At 38.1% G+C, this 17,228-nt stretch overlaps 1 protein-coding gene across 1 annotated transcript in view; it reads right to left on the reverse strand.

The window, feature by feature from the left end:
• The window catches only part of CSMD3 (CUB and Sushi multiple domains 3), an 853,424-nt gene that overhangs the window by 308,880 nt on the left and 527,316 nt on the right, over positions 1 to 17,228 (reverse strand). The gene's annotated exons all lie outside the window — the stretch shown is intronic.

Below are 17,228 nucleotides of genomic sequence, written 5' to 3' on the forward strand. Positions count from 1 at the left end.
AAGGACAGCTGACAGAGAGTAACAGTACAGCTTTTTTAGCTTCAGAAGCCTCATTTCACAACAACGCAATTGTATAGTCCGCTTTTTTACTTCTGCACAAGCCCACAAACCTCTAGTAACTTTTGCGCCCATATGTAGACTGAATCGCATCTTGCTCTTTGGCCGCCTCCGACCCTATGTGATTTAAGCTGCGGAGGAGGGAGCGGGCTTGTAAGGGCATTTTGGAGCAAATGTGACTTATGTAGATGAGACTCAGACGCGTATGTGCTTGTCAAGACATGAGAAACTTTTGTTGCTCGATCACTTGTATAAGATACGAACTGATAGTGATGGCCATCAGCTTAAATGCATCCAACTCAACATACCCGTCTAAAATGTGTCTTTTTTTGAGATGCAGTTTCTGTCTGCATTTTAGATGAAAACTGGGTCCAACACTACATGAGACCCTTGGTGTTGAACATACTTGATATACTTGTCTGAGCAGAACTATTGATTCTTTGATTTGTTATAAGCACCCTTTTGGTTTTTGGTTGGAGGATACTGATTTTGACACAAGAACTAACTTGGGAACCACATCATTTTACACAGGTTGAAGACTGTTAATTCTTAATATAATTTGATTCCCACCATCTACCAAATAAAATGGTTCCCTTCCTGAAAATGTTTGGTTACTTGAAGCTGGGAGCTGGATATGCAGCAGAGTTACACGGAGAAGGGGGGGTGACAGCTTTTATTAAGGAGGGTTGTCGAAAAGTAGACAACCCCTGTAAGGGAGACTGACATCTAACTGCAGGTATATGTTCTTTAAGTTAAACTATCCCTTGAAATAAGTGCAAGTTGTCCCTTGACAAATGTTTCCATAGCGACGGTTGACCCTTTTGCTGCTGCCTGCACCCAGCAGAGATCATACTGCTCTGGCATGGACCCGCGCCGCTGGGGAAATAGAATGTTCATGTCTATAAAAAGTATTTTGAGTGTCAGACATCAGCCCGGATAGGATAGGTTCTTACACATTTGAGCTGTGACTTAGATTAAATCTAGGAATTAGCTCTACAAATCATAAAAACAAATCGGTACCAACTCTACAGTTATTAAATCTTTTGGCCAATTATATTTAATTGTGACGATAATGTCTGTTTACAAATTTATGATCTCAACTAAACTATGAACATTTTTGCAAATAGGTTTAAGTATTTATGAGTCATTCAATTAATATTTATTTTAAATGGTCCATTGTGTGTGTAAGCAAATTAGTATTACGACCTTCTTCCTACTCCTCAGCAATGATGAACATAATTTTGGTTTCTCTGAAAAAAAAGCACTACTCATATAAAGATGTTAGAGTAACAAACTGAGCTACGTTTCTAAGTGACACATTTGGAGTGTACTGCAGTGAGATAAGTTAATTATGGCTTCAGATCTCCGTATGTCGCGCTACCTCTTGGGAGATATTTGCAGCAATTGAGCATTGTGGAGTTTATAAACAAATCTGATTTTACTGCTTTGTTATTTGTTTGTGAGAGGTTTATATCCAATAGACAATAATCTCTGTATTGCTTACTTCTTTTCTTCATGGCTAAATCTACTTTATTCTTTGTTTTCATGCAAATTAAGTTACAGAGCGCAAGGATATAGATACACTAAATAGCTTTTAGTGAAGCATAGATACAAAACAGCTTGGTTGCAAATATGTTAATCTCTCTTCATGTGAATCATCAGTCTCTGTTACAGAGACATGAATTGAAAACACGTACAATGGAGGTACTATTGCAGATTGAAAAAGACAAATAGGACCATGATATAGTTTATTGAAATTTATGCTGTGAAAAATGGTAAATTATACATGCCAACTTTCAAAATGTCTCTTCGGGATATCCTGGGGGAGAAGTAATGTGACAGGGGTAGGAGGGGGCGTGGCGATGTTGTTGCATCATCATAGCCCCGCCCCTACTATAAAATGACAGAATTCACGGCATTGAATTGCAGGGGCGGGGCTTAATGACACGATTAGCCCCCCCCGCCTTTCAATACCTTGAGTTTCGGCGGATATGGGAGGTTTGACTCCACGTGGATTCGAGAGCCTCCCGGGAATTGCAGGAGAGCAGGCAAGTATGTGGTAACTAGTAGACCAAATTTGAGGCAGGGACCATCCAATTCCACATGCTATCTGAAGTCTGATACTGGCTGAAGCTACATTAGTTCTGAAGTCATACTCAGTGGAGGACTGGACTTAGTGGTCAGTAGTCGACATTCCCTCAAACATCAGCTTTGGTCACACTATTAAAATCTGTGAACATTCCTGATGACTGTTCTCTCACAGACTACAGGGTGTCAACAGTATGGAAAGAGTGTCACTGAATGAGTTCCTCATCATCATAAGAGCACATCACCTGGCTGCTATCATCTATTTACCACATTACAAGCTCATACTTGTTTTAAAAAGAAAGATAATAGTGTATTCAACCAGTTGGCATAAGAGCCTGTGGAAATGGCCATTGAAAATAATGATTGTGCTATAAGCATCAGTAACTTCTACTGAGTTTCTATTATTCATTCACAAATAAACTCAACACAACACATTATGTCTTTTCATGTATTGTCTCAACATTTCAGAAGAGTGCAAACACTAGAGGTATATGAGATTTTTTTTGTCACTGGGAAAATGTCTACATCATACAACTAACAATTGTGAAAGCACTTTGTAGTCCAATTGATTTTGTTTGCTTTTCTCTCATGGGCTCATTATCATGCACATGCTCCAGGAGTGTAGAATCACTGGTCTTTGGTCTGAGTCTATCTGGGGGAAGTGTTCTGTGTATAACGTGAGTCTTGCACGGTGTTCTTTAGTATGCACACACCTTCTGTCCTAACAACAGGGATGACGGCTGTTTACCTAACAGTAACATACCCTTATGCTCAGGGATTTGCCACCGGATCTGCTTCCTAAAATAATTGCCTGCAGGTGAAAAAGTAGAGTGATACATATCACCGGTGTGCCGCCTTACCTTATGAAGAGCATGGTGACGGACAGGGGGAACAAAGAGAAGGAGGAGGAGGTGTCCTACCGTTCCTGTACCTCTTCTCCTGCTGTCAATCAACATTTCCCTCACATAGTCTGTAGAAACTATAGTTATACCTATAGCTTACTGTACTTTACATCCTGCAGTCAATCATTATATGTGTAAATAGAAGGGAACATGACAAAGGCTCAAAAGTCAAAGTCTCTTCAAGCTATAGCATCATGCTGCCGAGATTAGATTCAGAACTTCCTTCATGGAAGTCCTAGATATGATCTCTGCAAATATGACTCCAAACTTTCTTTTGTCTCTTCGATAGATAAATAGACAGACAGACAGATAGATATGAGAGATAGATATGAGAGATAGATATGAGAGAGATAGATATATAGATAGATAGATAGGTAGATACAGATCATCATCATCATCGCCATTTATTTATATAGCGCCACTGATTCCGCAGTGCTGTACAAAGAACTCATTCACATCAGTCCCTGCCCCATTGAAGCTTACAGTCTAAATTCCTTAACATACACATACAGAAAGACAGAGAGAGAGAGAGAGACTAGGGTCAATTTTGCTGGTAGCCAATTAACCTATTAGTATGTTTTTGGAGTGTGGGAGGAAACCAGAGCACCCTGAGGAAACCCACGCAAACACAGGGAGAACATACAAACTCCACAGAGATAAGGCCATGGTCGGGAATTGAACTCATGACCCCAGCGCTGTGAGGCAGAAGTGCTAACCATTTAGTCACCGTGCTGCCACAGATAGATAGATAGATAGATAGATAGATAGATAGATAGATATGAGACAGACAGATAGATATGAGAGATAGATAGATAGATAGATAGATATGAGAGTGAGAGATAGATAGATAGATAGATAGAAAGATAGATAGATAAATAGATAGATAGATAGATAGATAGATAGATAGATAGATACCAAATACAGTATGCCCCCTCCCAGATGCTAGCAGCCCTCACCGATAAGCACTGGGGCTCTCTCTGACCTCCCTGAATGCCGCTCAGTGAAGCTTACTTGGCTGTGGCCACAAATGGCAATGTATATACAGTAAAGTGCAAGTAATCTTCTCATGTAAAGGCGGATGACCTGTACAGCTCTTTTTACTCCAAAAAGTATTCAGAAGTAGCTCATGGGACACTGTAATATTACAGTGACAGTCCATCCTACATCCATAGTCACTTACTTGGATCAACAAAATAACTATCCATTTGGCAGCAACCTTTTCTACACTAAGCATTTTACCCTTTTAACTGTGTACATATCAGACGTGAGGTTTCATTCCATTTAAGTTGAAGCAAAATAACATTTGGTAATTACAAATTCTGAAATATTGTTTTTTGATGAAAGTGTATGAAATAGAGCCGACCTGCTTACAGACATGATGAGTTTAAAGCAAAATATATAAAGGGGAATATTGAGTAAGGACCAGTAAACTTTCCATTATTACTGTTTTACATATCATTACTATAATGAATTAATTATTATTGTTTAAATTATAAATAAATAAAAAATATGCTTATTATAGGACTATTTTACAAAATAGTGTTACAGCATCAGCTTGTATGTCTCCTCATTCAATGGAATGCCATTAATTGTGTCTTTTTACCATAATGTTCCTATCTTCTCCCAAAGTCCACCCATTAATTGTATTTAGACAAAGAGCAGGAGTAGTGGTTAGCACTTCTGCCTTACAGCACTGTGGTCATGAGTTCTATTTCCAACCATGGCCTTATCTGTAAGGAGTTTGTATGTTCTCCCCGTGTTTGCGTGGGTTTCCTCCGGGTGCTCCTGTTTCCTCCCACACTCCAAAAATATACTGGTAGGTTAATTGGCTGCTAACAAATTGACCCTAGTCTGTCTGTCTGTGTGTGTGTGTGTGTGTGTGTGTGTGTGTGTGTGTTAGGGAATTTAGACTGTAAGCCCCAATGGGGCAGGGACAGATGTGAATGAGTTCTCTGTACAGCGCTGCAGAATTAGTGGCGCTATATAAATAAATGGTGATGATGATGATGATGAGAATGGATGGTAGACACAACTCTCTAAATTTAACTGTAGCATGAACAGAGGGATATCATACAATATTCCCTATATTAGACACAACTAATCAAATAAAAATGTTGAGATTAGAGAGATAATAATTATAATAATGATAGTCATGTGACATACTATATAAAGTAATATCATTTACATACATTAGGGCTCATGTAGAGCTAGACACATATCAAGATGCATGCAGTTGTACATTACTAGCATTTGCGCCAGGTGTACATCAGGAGTAACAAGTGTGTATATGTAGCCTAGAGAAATCATAGAGACGTGGGTGACAGTGTAAGTAGCAAATGTGACTTTCGCATTTCCCTATTTGTACACAATATAATAATGTAATACACAAGAAAGAATAGTCTACTGACAGGTATTAATAAATGCAAGCGTTGCATTTAACATATAAAAATTATTTAAATAGAAACACAAATGCAATTACAAATTATGTTCAAACCAATAGATAATAAATATAATATAGCAACCACACTAATGATTTAAGTGCTATCAGCTAGAGAGGTCAATACGCGAACAGCCAATCAGAAGTGGCTAGTTAAAGCCGCTGACTGTCATCATCATCATTATGTCTCAGTGCACAGACCCTACAGCACCTGCAAGAGATATACCTCCTGACAGGTCACAAATACATGAACACACCATTACTGTACTTGGCCTGTGCTTGTCTGCCCCTTACCTCCCATGTTCCGCCCTACCAGTCTTAAATGTAATATGTGCCAAAATCTGGATACAGACATATGCATGTGCTTTATTCGTATGCATGCCTATATTTTACTGAAATAATACAGAAGTACATCCAATTCTGCATGAGTCCCATTATGTGCATCCCTAAATGGAATGACCTGGAAAAAACTTTAAACATAACTTTCCTGACACTAGACAATTAACATAATATGCATCACCCTTTATACTGTACCACCACCTTATCTCATTTTACAGACTTTAAATTTCTAATATCGGAGATCATCCCATCATCGCCCTATCACAGTGTATTGCATACTTCAGTCTCAATATTTTAAAGTGGTAAAAATGAGTAAATATTGTACTGTTAATGTAATGTAGACAGACACATTTTTTTAGTTTTCCTAGCAACATGCATATGCATCTTGACATTTCAAATGGCACATTTTTATTTGACTTTCAAATACGAATTACCATCAAAACAGCTTTTTATTCATATCCACAAATAACACAAATCACTAAAGCTCACAAGTAGGCTGAGAGTGGATGCTGTTACATTGCGTTTTAAAGAAAAATAGATAGCTGTGAGAGTCAATGGACTCAGTGGACCCGTATTTGGGTCCCAACGAGGAACAAAGTTAGAAGGTCTTAAAATGCGCTGATGGCATGGCATTGGTGGTCAGACTTAAACAGAAAACTCCATAGAATTTCTGTTCCTCTGATGAGAAGAGTATTCAGCTTAAGTTAATGTTAGATGCACTCTGCTAGATAGTGGGCAGAGACTTTTATTTCCAAAATGGAATGTTTGGCTCTATTAAGTATCATTAGCTTTTCTGGTGCTCTGGTGCTTGAACAATACTGATTAAACTGACATATGTGAACTGTGATTTCAGTTCCTTTCTTCTGATTCATGAATTCTCCATACTTGCTCCCCATTATTCATAGGTCTTAACCTAGAAAGCCGACAGTAATTTTGCAACAACTAACGTCTTCTTAATTTCCAGGAACACCAATAAGCAGAGAGTATATTTTTTTCTTATTTGTGCTAATTTTCCCATGTAATATCCAAACTAAAAAAAATATATACGTAACCCAATATGTTACCAAAAAGGAAATATAATTTATCCCAAAAAGAAATCTAAAATTCTCTTTCATAAACTACAAAATAAATTTTTTATTTCTGGTGAAATGACTTATAGAAAAAATATGAATCATATCGGTCAAAACACGTGGCTCTGAAGGGGTAAAAACCCATCTCTTTAGACAAGCATAAGACTTAGCCCAAAGATTACTCATTTTGCTCACTTGATCTGTCAGACCTTATCCCATCTATTTTCCCATTTACAAACCACAGTCTGTTCTTTCAATCCTTGTGCCTTGTGCCTGTGAGCTCTTTTTTGAGTGGGAGATGTTGGTAAATAATAATAATAATAATAATTATTATTATTATTATTATTATTATTATTATTATTATTATATATTATACTTCTTAATGTAACCCACGCTGAGTCTGCCAGCCCCCTTACAGAAAATAGAGTGCAACAGCCAACTCTGGTTGTGATCTGGTTCCATAAGTGTGTTACCAAATTGCCCTGCTCATCAAACATCCAGATCACAATGTAGGCATGATCTGCTGCACTCCAAGGTCCAATGATGACTTGTGCACACATTGATAGAGGTCATCATTTCCCATTATTTCATACCCGATGGATCTTGAATGGGTGATCAACTCAACGTTGATCCAAGTTGATCAGACAGCACATGTGGGCAGCTTATGGGGAGATCATAGCTACATTTACCCCCCCCCGTACAGAAAGATCATGGTCTACTTAATGACAAACCCGATAACAATATACAGTAGATACATCACAAAGCCACTTTCTTTACTCATCTTTCTTGTTTTTCAATTACTACTTCTGTCCTAGCTTCATTATTTAGAATATTGTCACTGGTTTTATGTATTGATTAAGGCTACGATCATTTTTTGCATTAAAACCCAATAAAATCATGTCACTTGCGGTTTGATTAGACCACAAAATCCATGACTTCATTTTAGGTTCAAAACAAGATAAGACACATAAGACATATTATTACTTTTGGTTCAGCAAATGTTATTGGGGAAAAAGTATTGTGCACATAAAAAAAAAAGGGGACTGCTTGAAAAAACTGGGACACATAGAGCAGCAATACCAGTGATATAAAAAAAGATGTCCAAATCATTCGCAGCACTAATAGACCCTTTAATAAAGTGTCCTTTTGCATCATGATCAGGTAAGCCAATGCACAGCAGTGCGTTCCTATATTATCAAACGGCTTTGCTTGCAGAAATGTCTCAATGAAACCAAATATGCAAAAGATTAGTCTCAATCAATACACATAAAACAGAATAGCAGCAATTAAAAGTGTAAATAAATAGGTTTGGGTTCCGCATCCGAAGAGCAGATGAAGCTCAATGTGTTTAATCAATCACCCAACCTTCCACAGGGTCGTTCGGTGACATGACGGATACCTGGCTAGCAGAATAGGTGTCAAAGTGCACGGTGGCTGATGTGTTTTATTTCTGCTTTTGTAAATCATAAATACACTATTACACTTCTAGATTTTAAAGTCATACCATATTATTTTGCCATCATGAACATTCTAAAATAGTTTAAGGCCACACATTGCTGTCGAATCAGTGCAGATAAAACATAATATATGTCTTGGTGGACCTTGGAGCATTATAATCCCTATTATGTCATTTATACTGAATTTCATTAAAAAATATATTTTGTATTTGCAATGCACCTCTTCAATATATATAATGCACTGGGGTCATGAGTTCAATTCCTGACCACGGCCTTATGTGTGAGGAGTTTGTATGTTCTCCCCGTGTTTGCGTGAGTCTCCTCCAGGTGCTCCGGTTTCCTCCCACACTCCAAAAAAACAAATTGACCTTAGCCCGTGTGTCTGTCTTTCTGTGTGTGTGTGTGTGTGTGTGTGTGTTAGGGAATTTAGACTGTAAGCCCCAATGGGGCAGGGACTGATGTAAGTGAGTTCTCTGTACAGCGCTGCAGAATTAGTGGCGCTATATAAATAAATGGGGATGATGATGATGATTAAGTGATATTCAGATAAGGTCAAAATCTGCGGCCAGTGAACGAACCGCGTACCTTGACTTCATCTATATCAACCACAGTTTGTAATTTTTTTGCCTGGTGGGGGGGGGGGGGCTCTTCAGCAATAGCTAATTTTTAGGGAAATATTTAGTCAAAATGAATATACTGCATACTTTAAAGAGTGTATAAACTGTCAATAATAAAATCATTAAAGTGATCTTTCACATCTATGTTTATCTAACAAGATTTTCTTTTATGCTACATTATACAAGTCAGCCAAAAACACCACTGGTATCAGCTGTGCAGAAGTTTTGCATTTACATTCCATAATGTAGAAATTAAGTGTTCTATCTGGTGATGTCCACAGAAATGATTACTTGTCATGCCTTTGTTGAATGGATGTTTCATCTACATACTTTAATTAGATCTTGCTCTTAACTGCCATCATCCAGTGCCAAATGGTTTAGTATATTACACTGGATAATCTTCACATGCATTCATAATGGAATGAGAATTGTGGATTTGGTTCACATCCCAAACTTATTAGGTAAGCTTCAAGGACATTTAAAAGGAATGTCTCCGCGATGCATTTCATTTTTTCCTAGATGAAAAACCAAACATGAAGCAGCTTATATCTTTGTAGAATATAGATTCTGGGTAGGTTAAGAGAAGACCAAGGAAGACACGGGAAAGGTGAATTAAAAGTAAATAAAAATTATCTACTTTTTGGTGGGGGGGGGTTTAAAAATACAGAACGTCTCTTCTCTATGGATGGAGACTGGCTGAAGAGAAGGCAAGGACCAGCATCCGCTGACATGTGCTAGAACATTAATAGTCTCCAGGTATTGTTTTAACTTTGGGCCTTTCCTCTTCTCTAGTCACTTTTCCCCTCTTTATTTCTGCTACTAAATAAACCGGGTCTATGTTAAACATTTCCTGTCCCTCATAATACTTTAAATAATTTCTTACAAGGCTGTTAAGGTTTCTAATCATGGATGGTCAGGGGTATGTTAATAATACTATGTGCATAGTTGCAAAAATAGCCTCTATTAATAAGTCCTGGACGTTAGAATGACTGTGAGCACCTACCTATCCTTACACTTACCAGCCGTCAACAGATTCCTTTATTCTACTTTACTGGCAAAGGCAACAAAGAAGAGAGTTTTGTGTATCTTTTAACAATTCTTGAATAATATTTCCATTGTGGTACTATTGGACTTCAATAGCTACTGTTTGCAGTTCTTAATTAAAATGGACGTATAATATTCAATTAGGTTTCCAGTCCACTGTAACACACTGGAACGGGCCGCGAAGGCAATCCACGGTACCGCAATAACATGTATTTTCATGCGCACCCCATTGGGTTGCGAAGGAAAATCTGTGTTATTGCGGTACCGTATTACAGTCAATACTGCGCACTTTTCACGGTAACGCTCGTTGCCACGGACCGTAAACCTAATTGAATACGCCCCATAGGGCGACATTTACAGGTAGGAGCAAAGCAAAAAGGAATATCTTCAAATTTGCTCCAGGACAAACCATGTTGCAAACCAAGGGGTGCAAATGTATTTAGTTTTGCATACAGGGAAAAAACTGACTTCTTTTTTTATGTAGCACACAAATGCTGGACAGCTTTATTTTTACTCAGAAATTAAGAATTGATCTAGGACAAAGCCCCCTCTCCCAACTCTAAATCTATCCACACATTTTAAATTTGCCCCTCCTTGCAGTGTAACATGGTTTGCCCGTACTGTACATTTAAGTAAGGGTTAAAAATGCTGTGTTTTTAAGAAAGAAAAAAGCTGCATTTCACTCTCACGTAACAAAACCTTATGTCGCTATTGTTTTCAATAGATTTTGATTGTATTTTCACTCCATGTAGATGCAATCCAAATAATATATTGCTATAAGTGCAGATGCACATCACTCGTGTAAAATAAATATTCTTCTGGATAGGTTTTGCCATTTTATACACTTTAATCGTTCTTCACTTCTGGTTTCATGAGATTTTTATCTGTTCTGGCCTTTTGTTTCATAACCCCCCAACTTTGCTCACTGCCACTGCTCTAGTTTCCGACCATGCAGTATGCTGTGTAAATTATGTGATTTGCTGCTAGGATTGACAGCTAGTATGACTAGCTTTTGCCCTTGTGTTCAACTTGCATGGTCCCCAGCATTAGTCTCATGGGCTTTGTGTAATAAATCCTGGTGGCATTTAAGTACTGGAGAACTTCCCTTTAAGGTAAATGTTTCTATTTCAGGTGCAGGAGCCCACGGTAGTTTTCAGGAGTAGTTGGTGTCAACTTCTGCATATTCTGTATAAGTTTAACCAGGAGCAAATTAAAACCCACAATATATAGACTTTTGAATTATATAGTAATGTCTTTTACTTCTCACACTCCTAGCAAAAAAAGGTCCCAACAAATGTGATAAAATCTCTCCATAACAGATTCAGTTATTAGAAGCCTTACTTTAAAAAAAATATACCTGAAAAAGCTTAAGAGGGCACATACTGTATATAGTGCTAGAAAATGCATCACAGCACTAAAGACTAACATGACATTGCTCTTTCATTGTGATCATGAAGAAATGCCAGCTGTGCTAATGTCATCTATTATATTAAAAGGATTCAGTGGTATCAACTGCAGCCCTTGCAACAAAAAAATATGTGATTTCTTTGCCTCAAATATGTCTAGACAAACGTGCTTTCATTTATTAGCGACACAATCATATCTTAAAAAATCCATTTGGAGAAAATAAAATTGCCTCTGCATTTAAGTATATGCTGGGAAATGTATATCATATTTTATGTATCAAAGGAGTGCATACTGCATTATACTAATGTTTGCTGTCTGTCTCCTTTCGGTACAGTTTAATATATACTGTGCATAGGCAAACCAGGGGGGGGGGGTAACTAGTGCCTGGAAACCCCCTCCCAGTCTGGGGTACTGTATGCTTGAGGTGGCTGGACCCTACCCCGAGACCATCCACTTTGCAGCTTGTGTGCAGATCGTTTCTGTCTGCACTGTTCACAGCCATCTCTCCCCAACAAGTATTGAAAGCAGCAAGAACAGGTAGGAGAGAGCAGGACAGTCTGTCAACTGTTCTGACACACTCAGTCAGGACTTTGTCCTGATTGTAGGGACAGTTGGGAGGTATGTCCCACTTCACACGGCTCTGCTCGAAAAGAGAGAGCTTTGTGCCCCTAACAGTAGTGCACGCAGCATTGCCCGTGTATATGATGGGGATAGGAAGAGTTGGAGAGCAGCCAAGCACTGTCTAAAATTATAGCCATGCCCCAAAGCATGCTAGCTATGCCCACTGGATGTGTGGCATGGAAACCCCTCTCTACAAATCTTACGTTTGCCCCTGCTATGATAGTCTATAGGGTTCTGTAAAAATATTCTGCTATCATAAGTGTTCAGAGTTCTATGTTCTCTTGTATGTGGATCCATTTCATATTGGTATTGTATAATATATCTAGAATATCTAAAAAGTTTGATAGTATATGAAAGCTGAAAGTAAGAATTGAAAGCAATTAAACAATCATCTAGATGTATGTTATTTCATAACCGCTGGTATAGAATCTTTTCTTGTAATGTATTTAAAAGCGACTCATTTGGTGAGCACCACTGGACATTGATAAGTCATTAAGTAATCTAATATGATAATGTATAAGTGTTATGGTGGAAGGATGAGTCACCCTAGAGAAAAATATGTGCAGGTTTGAGATATTGCGACGTGTAAGAAGCCACAATGCAATTTAAAAAATTGAATCTTACTTACTTCTGTAATTCCCCAGTCTGCTGTTTTTAAAAAGTAATGACACTCAAAGAAGATTTTGACTAATTAAAATCATTGTGCTGGATAATACAGGTGACTGAAATACCTCCTTGTTCTTTAAATTAAACTTCTGACCAAATTCTCTCTTCAAAGCCCAGAAACACACTGTTGTAGGCACCGGACAGAAGAGATGACTTCCTTTAACAACAGATGCAACCATGGAGTTGTACCGATGGAACCCCACCCTATGAAGTTGAATCATTAGCTTACTTTGCTGCAGCAATGCTGCAGTTCACAGCTTGTAAAGCATGATGTCCATATCTCTTAAAATGAGCTCTACTGAAGATTTGGGGGTATATTTTACTAAACTGCAGGTTTATAAAAGTGGAGATGTTGCCTATAACAACCAATCAGATTCTAGCTGTCATTTTGTAGACTGTACTAAATAAATAACTAGAATCTGATTGGTTGCTATAGGCAACATCTTCACTTTTTAAAACCCGCAGGTTAGTAAATATACCCCTAAGTGTTCTATTAATTTGAGAGCAGTGTGATCTGGTGTCCCAGTTTCAGGTAGGTAAGAGCTGCAAGAATGGGAAAAGGCAAAATAAAGGATGGGTTGTCTAAAGGTTAACAGATTATTTGGTTTGCTATTGTCTGCAAAATTTTTATTAGTCATATAATTCCTTACAATTACTATCAAAAGATTTTTGGGCAAAACTTTGGCAAAATGCTGTTGGGGTTTCTCATTATAACCATTTGGGGCAATGATAACCTGCCCCCAGCAGTATTAATCTACCTACAAGCCTTGTTTTTATTGATACAGAAGAGGATTATTAGAACTATTTCAAATTAGACAACTGAATGGTAGATAATTTAATGGGTCCAGGGAGTAGGGAAGAATCTAATAATTATAACATGTAAATCTCACAGCAATAATAGGAAAACTAATGGAATTATTACAAAGAAAATTAATTGTTGACTATTTATAGTTAAACAAGTTGCATTATCCAAGAACGGATTTGCTGCTGGGAAATTTTGTCTAACAAATCTAGTATATTTTTTGGATTCAGTAACTAAAGTAATGAATCAAATTGAATCAGCAGATATCACTTATTTAGAATTTTTCAAGGTATTTGATTCACAATAACTTCATTCAGAAATTGAAACTCCTTGGACTTGACCGAGAGATGGAATAGATAAAGGTTTGGCTAAAAGAGACAGAGGGCCTGATTCATCATCATCATCATCATCATTTATTTAAATAGCGCCACTAATTCTGCAGCGCTGTAGAGAGAACTCACTCACATCAGTCCCTGCCCCATTGGGGCTTACAGTCTAAATTCCCTAATATACACACACAGACACACAGACTACGGTCAATTTGATAGCAGCCAATTAACCTACCATCATCATCATCATCATTTATTTATATAGTGCCAGCATATTCCGTAGCGCTATACAATTGGGGACAAACACAGTAAACTAATAAACAAACTGGATAAAACAGACAAAGAGGTGAGAAGGCTGCTCGCAAGCTTACAATCTATGGGACAATGGGAGTTTGATACATGAAGTTAAGTCTACATTTTGCATTTTGGCCCAGCCAAACTGCAAAGGTAAAAGTGACTCATAAGCAAAATAATCCTGTCACACAACAATGTTGGTCAGGGGGTAGTTGTCTTGTGTGAAATTGTGTAACGGGTGATTATAGGGTAATGTAGTGAGGTTAAGAGGGCGGTTGAGGAATATTATAAGCTTGTCTGAACAGGTGGGTTTTCAGAGAACGCTTGAAAGTTTGTAGACCAGAGGAGAGTCTTATTGTGCGAGGGAGAGAATTCCATAGAGTGTGTGCAGCCCGAAAAAAGTCCTGTAACCGGGAATGGGAGAATGTAATGAGGGTGGATGAGAGACACAGATCTTGTGTAGAACGGAGTTGCCGAGTTGGGAGATATTTTGAGACAAGAGAGGAGATGTATGTTGGTGCAGCTTTGTTGATGGCCTTGTAGGTTAGTAAGAGTATTTTATATTGGATTCAGTAGAAAACAGGCAGCCAGTGTAGAGACATACAGAGTGATTCAGCAGAGGAATAAATCAATCTTGCCGCTGCGTGCAAAGTAGATTGTAGGGGTTTGAGTCTGTTTTGGGGAAGACCAGTAAGGAGGAAATTGCAATAGTTGATGCGGGAGATGATAAGTGCATGAATTAAGATTTTTGCAGTGTTTTGCGTGAGATATGTGCATATTCTGGAAATGTTTTTTAGATGTATGTAACATGATTTAGATGTAGAGTTAATGTATGTTTTTGGAGTGTGGGAGGAAACCCACGCAAACATAGGGAGAACATACAAACTTCTCACAGATAAGGCCATGGTCAGGGATTGAACTCATTACCCCAGTGCTGTAAGGCAGAAGTGCTAACCTCTGAGCCACAGTACCGCCCATTCATGTTTGGCTGTATGTCCGTTTGTATAACGTATCTTGCGTGAAAAATCTCTGCACACGGCCAGAAACTGATACTACACCAATGAACGCAACTGAATGCAATTCATGTTAATGACACCAACATCTATCTTTGAATTGAGAGGTGGACCAGGGGAGGCAGAGGGCGGACTAAAGTAGACCATGTAGAGTAAGACTATTCCAACGCAGATTCAAGTCCTGTGTTTTTCGTAAGTACTCTTCTTTACAGCTGTATCTTTTGCACCCACTAGAGGACAAGGGTATAAGCTGACTGATAATGATGACAGACACAGCATAGTCTTTGATTAAAAAATTACACATATGCGCGCAAGTAGCTAACATAAAACATGTGCATGCAACTATGATATACTATTAAAGCACATTGTATATACAGTATGGATTGAAAGCATATTACTTATTTAATGATTAACATAAAAAATATAAAAAGTATATATTATATTTTAAAATAAATATGTATGTAAATTATTATATTGTTGTTATTTTATTTTATGATCCAATAAAAGTTTTATACATTCTGATGTGGTATTTTATCGTTAACACGGTTAACCAGTTGAGTAGTAGGCGGTGCTGCCCTTGACCAAAGAGAAAGATTTTCTCTACAATCCTCTCCTTAATATCAAAGACGTAATTTATTACATGTCTGTCAAAGAAGGGGCAGGAGACAGCAGTAGAGAAAGTAAAGGACATTAATGAGAACTGGTGCCCAGGTTCATGCAAAAAAAATGTGTTGTAACTGATAGCAACCAGTTATATTCTGTCGTTTCCTAATATAGTTTACAACATTTAAGCAATGTCTGATTGCTTTCAATGGGCTAGAGTCCATTTTCTGCACAGTTCCCTGTGCAAAATTTTTATTTAAAAAAAAACCATTTGTATTTATTAGTAATCAAAAGCAAATAAAATCAAACCTCAGTATGACACTTTTTCCTCTCCAAGAACCCATAACGTTGGCTCACAGCAGGGCCAGATAATCTGCCTGTGGAAAAATGCTTTGTGGATTACAATTATTTTTATATTCCATAGAGCTCCACACTTAGTTCGGCCTGGATTTTGGTGGTGTAGGAAGGAGTGGAGGCCTGAGTAACCCAGGGCTCTGGTCTGGGGTGCCCAGGAATAAAGGCAGCGGTATTGCCTTTGCTGTGCTTCCTGGTAGAAAGGACCAGCAACTTAGGAACTGCACCAGGCTGGCTTGGTTTTCCAGAAGATGACTAGCACCTATCCACTTTTCAAACATGCCCCCAATATTCCAGGTCCAGCCACTCAACAGAGCTTAAGACACCAGCCGCAGTAGGTAGTAAAAACTGCATAACAGATAGGAGAGAGCAGCACAGCCTGCATAACTTTTGTCCCATTTGCAGGGACCCCAGTTCACTGTTCTATTTGGGGGAGAGGGGTGTTATTTTGGAAATATGATGTCTGAGTGGGAGCATGTTATAAAAGTGCCAAGGATTGCCATGGGAAAGGAATTTTGCCTGGGTAGATTACAGGGGTGTGGGCCATCCTAGTGTCTTGCTAAGGTCCCCATGTGGTCTTAATCGTGCTGTGGCTCACAGTCCAATTTTTGATGCAAAGTAAGTAATTTTAGTTAGAGGCAGTGTGACTATTATTTGGTCTAGTAAAATTACTGAACCAGAGGAAAACCAATACCTCAAGAGGACGCTTAATTCTGTTTGCATTCTTTTCAACGGGAATCTATTAGAGATATTGTTCTGGCGTCTCAGATTGCTAAATATAGAGACGCAGAGGTAACATTTTATTGCACATTTTTTGGCTCTCTTAACATGCACGCATGTCACAGGCTTCAACCATTGTTCTTCAGGAGACAAGGCCTGACATTGATTTATCTAATTGGTGGAAGAGCAACATGAGACAAATGCTGCAAAATAGGCTGCTAAGTATGAACCAGAGACTATTAACGATGACAGCATTTCAAAGGTCTGGGTTGCTTTTTATGTATTAATTTGAATGATACAATGTATCTCAAACTTCCTGCCAATGACTTAATTGGCGTCTGTCAGATGCTGATTAATTTATAGCTATAGAAAATGTTTTTTTCATAATAAACTTTTATGCCATTGTGA

Source organism: Mixophyes fleayi, chromosome 5 (genome assembly GCF_038048845.1).
Source record: "Mixophyes fleayi isolate aMixFle1 chromosome 5, aMixFle1.hap1, whole genome shotgun sequence".
Taxonomy (NCBI): domain Eukaryota; kingdom Metazoa; phylum Chordata; class Amphibia; order Anura; family Limnodynastidae; genus Mixophyes; species Mixophyes fleayi.